The following is a 4,300-nucleotide window of genomic DNA, read 5'->3' on the forward strand; positions in this document are numbered from 1 at the left end:
TTTTCAAATTATTTTTTTTTAAATAAACATAAAGGTCTCTTTTTATCTGCTTTATAATGCTACAAGATTTACAGTGCATTCCAGCTACTAGAAAGCTAGGATTGTCACATTTCTGTTATGGACCCTTTTCACATTTCCGGGTTTCTCAGCAGCGGAAGTCGTGATGCTATAGTTGTGCAAAAATGACACAGTTAAGCTTTAAAAACAGTTATGAAGTGTGCATATTGTGGAAAAGTGAAAATGTAAAGTAAAGCTAAAAAACAATATACTAGGCAAAAGAGATTGGAAGAGAAAAGCGGCTTGACAGAGAGGATGATGGAGGAGAGGCAGGATAGACTGAACGGTTATAAAAATGAGAGCAGATGGGGAAGGGTTGTGATATAACAGAAATGGCAGGACTGTGTAGCAGTCATTAATTTCATTTGGAGCTGTTTATATCTGCCCCCAAACACCATCACTGTTGATCACAATATGTACATAACTGAGCAAACACACATACACATAGATAGACATACAGGAAGATGTCATTTTACTGTCCTCAGAGAAAAATGCCTTATTTCATCATTTTTCTCTTATTCTTTATACATTAGTTGGACCGCAAAGAACACAAGCATAAAAGGTTCTGTTCAAGTTTACATTTGATGTTTTTTTAGCATTTTTGTAAGCAAAACATGGAAATTGTTCTGCGGTGTGATCCTGATTGTGAACTGAAATGCAGAAACATCAAAATAAACAATATGGACAGGAATAAAATGTAAATACTATATATATATAATATTGTTAAAAAGTAATATTTTGTCACCTAGCCCTACAGTAGGAATTATTAGTTTCCAAATGTGCTAATCGGGTCCCCACAGGAAGTAAATAAGATATTTTTCAAGCTTTTCAAGAAGAGGTACATGACAGAAAGTGAGATTTTCAGAATTAATGAGCATAAAATAAGTTAAAGCTGTTTATCTGTGTGTATGGAGGTGGCATATGGGAGCCTAACAGTTGGAAACAATGTGTCAGAATAGCTGAATACCTTGAAATTTCTTGCAGTGTGACATAAAAGTACTCAGCATTTTTAAATTGTATTTTGATTGTGTATTTTTTATAAGTTCATATTAAAGGAATAGTTCACCCAAAAGTGACATTTTGCTGAAAATGTACTCACGCTCAGGCCTTCCAAGATGAGTTTTTTTTCCTTATCAGAACAGATTAGGAGAAATTTAGCATTACATCACTTGTATTAATCGTCTTAATGATGAAACTCACAGCTTTTCACTTCACAAGATGTTAATTAACGGACTGGAGTCCTTTGATTCCTTGTGGATTGTTATTATGTTTTTATCAGTTGTTTGTCTCATTCTGATGGCACCCATTCACCACCGAGGATCCATTGGTGAGCAAGGGATGCAATGATAAATTTCTCCAAATCTGTTCCAATAATAATAATTAAAATAAACATCTACATCTTGGATGGTTGGAGGGTGAGTAAATATTCAGCAAAATTTTCATTTTTGAGTAAACTATTCCTTTAATAGAGAGACTATATGGAATGTGTGTAAAGGATGTAAAAATGCTCAAAAGGTTTAGATGCTAAATAAGGGACACATGGTGTAAAAGACTTTGATTGACATGTTGTTGGTGCTAGACAGGGTGCTTTCAGAGTCTCTGATATGTCGGATGGACAGACTCTTGTGCGCACCGCTATCTCCAGAATGTACGAGTAGTGCTAAATAAAATCACATCTATTGAGAGCCTATTCACTGGATGAAAACACTTTATAAATGAGAGAGGTTAGATGAGATTGGTCAGACTCCTTCATGCTGAGAAAAAGGCCACAAACACTCAAACTAGCACTTCTCACAACTGGAGAAAGGCACAGCTGAAATCATAACCTTGAAGAGAATGGGCTTTCAACAGCAGAAGGCTGTTCCCAGATCCTCTTCTGATGGACTATATATATGAGCTGTAAACTGGATGGCTCAACAGTGGGGGGAAAAAAAACAATTCTTGGTTTTTCTGAAGAATTCACATAGTATGATCAAAATCCAAGATGACGTCATTTATCAGTATATAAAGGGCATTTTATTTGGTATTACGTGTACCTAATAATGCTATTTTTCTCCCTTGTTTGTATTTCGTCTTTTTGCAGGTCTCCTGATCACATTTGAATATTTTCCTCTCCTCCACATAATCATCTGTCATAACAGACAGTGTGTCTGAAAGCAAAATATAGCTCCCAGTTCCTATCTGCATTCATTAATTCATGCTGTGTGGATATTTAATAGCAAGGTTAAATAGAGGACAGAGATCAAATCCCTTCATAAAGGCAGAGTAGAGTGAGGCTGCCCCGTCTCTGGCCTTTACACTCCACTGGCCTCACAAACCTACAGTATCTCTTTTTTACTTTACAGGTAGAATGAATCCTGAAATTATATCTTGTTCTTCATTTTTCTGTAATTTTTCTCCTCTTTGCAACATCTGACCGTTTTCTTTCACTCTTTTTCCACCGTAGTTGAAATATAATTTTCAGAAACCATTCAGTTTGATATTTGTCTTGTCATTCAAACTCAATTTATGAAAGCAATATGGGTTTTGCTGTAGAAAACAAACCTTTGAATAATATTATATAAATGTTATTAAATGAAATGTCAGAAGTGTTGCATTATTGTCTTGATTGTTTTATTTATGGTACATTACAATGTATTGTTAATATGGTTAATTACAATGTAATTTATAATATAATGTATAACTGTTTTTGACACTGATAGTAATGTTATATTTCTAGAAATGTTCCTTGCACTCCTCATCATCATATTATAATTATTTCTAAAAGATCATGTGACACTGAAGACTGGAATAATGGCTGCTGAAAGTTGAGCTTTGTCATCACAGGAATAAATTACATTTTAAAATATATAAAAATAGAAAACAATAATATTGTAATATGTCACAATATTACTGTTTTTACTGTATTTTTGATCAAATACGTGTAGCCTTAAGCATTAGCAAAAAAGGAACGACAGAAAAGTAGCGAGTAGAAAAGCTATATATATATAATTATTTAATATTGCAAAATAGAGGCATTTTCACTTATTGACCCCACTGTATTTTTCATAGTTTAAAGTAAATATAGATCCATCACCTCCCACAGCAAACTGTATTTATGCATTGCTTACTTGCTGATTCATCCCATCATTTCCCAGTCGTTTACATTCTGATGCTTCAGATCTTTCGGTCCCTGCTGCATTCTAAATAGCAATTTTCTTTCATCGTGCTCACCTCTAACATGTTCATAAACCATTCATGGTTTCCTCTTCACTCTATGATGAAATGAGTTATTTAAACTCGTCAGCACAACAGACGTAACCTCACCCAGCTGTCCTTGAGAGGGAGGAGAAAAGCACTCTTTCTTTTTGCTAACTTATGGATTCACGTCTAAAGTTGCGTACTTTCATTTTTAAGATGAACGGCCATTTTTATTGTAGCTGTAGGTTTTGAACATTTATTATTCTGAGATATTGGATTTTATAGCATGAAAAATGAAGGACAAAGATGAATTTTGAAATTGTCCATAACTCACTCATTATGAAACCTCATGTTTTCCACAGGTGTTAGAAACTGGCAGCCTGTTGTATTGCCATTTTCTGACTGTAATGAGCAGAGTGGCAGAGATTGAGAGAGAGCACTTACCATGTTTACATAAGTCTCCAAATTTTCTATTAGCGCACCGTGTACATCTCTGTGCCTTTCATCCCAGCAGAAAAGACACAGGTGCACAATTCTTCAATAATGAACATCTTCCATTGTAAAAAGAAACAGATGACTCCATATGTGTTTCCCATGAAGTATAGATTTGAAAAGCCCAGTTCTGTGTGCCAAAAGCAATTGATTTGATTAAGATTTGAATTGCTTACAAAGACATCTGATCCAAGCATCAGCGGTTGAACGTGCACAACCTATTTGTTTCTTTTCTTTAGAAAAGCCCAAGTTGATTTACAAACCACAAGCACTTTGGTCTGCTTGCTTCTTATAGTGTCTCTCACTGTTTGTGACCAAATTTCCGCATTCACTTTAGCAATCACCTACGCAGGAGCACTGCTGTGAGAGGAATCTCGAGTGTCCCATCAAGGCCAGAAGCGAGAGGGCCGCAGTTGATTGAACCCTGTGAAAGCTTTGTTTGATTAGTATGCAAATGGAAAAATTCAGAAGATTATGTCACCCACTAGACTCGATGGAAATATGTGTTTGAGATCACCTCTGTGTAGAATACTGTAGTTCAGAGCTTAGTGTTGGCAAGATTGTCTGATTG

The sequence above is a fragment of the Sinocyclocheilus rhinocerous genome, unplaced genomic scaffold (assembly GCF_001515625.1).
Source record: "Sinocyclocheilus rhinocerous isolate Xijiao unplaced genomic scaffold, SAMN03320098_v1.1 scaffold230, whole genome shotgun sequence".
Lineage (NCBI taxonomy): Eukaryota > Metazoa > Chordata > Actinopteri > Cypriniformes > Cyprinidae > Sinocyclocheilus > Sinocyclocheilus rhinocerous.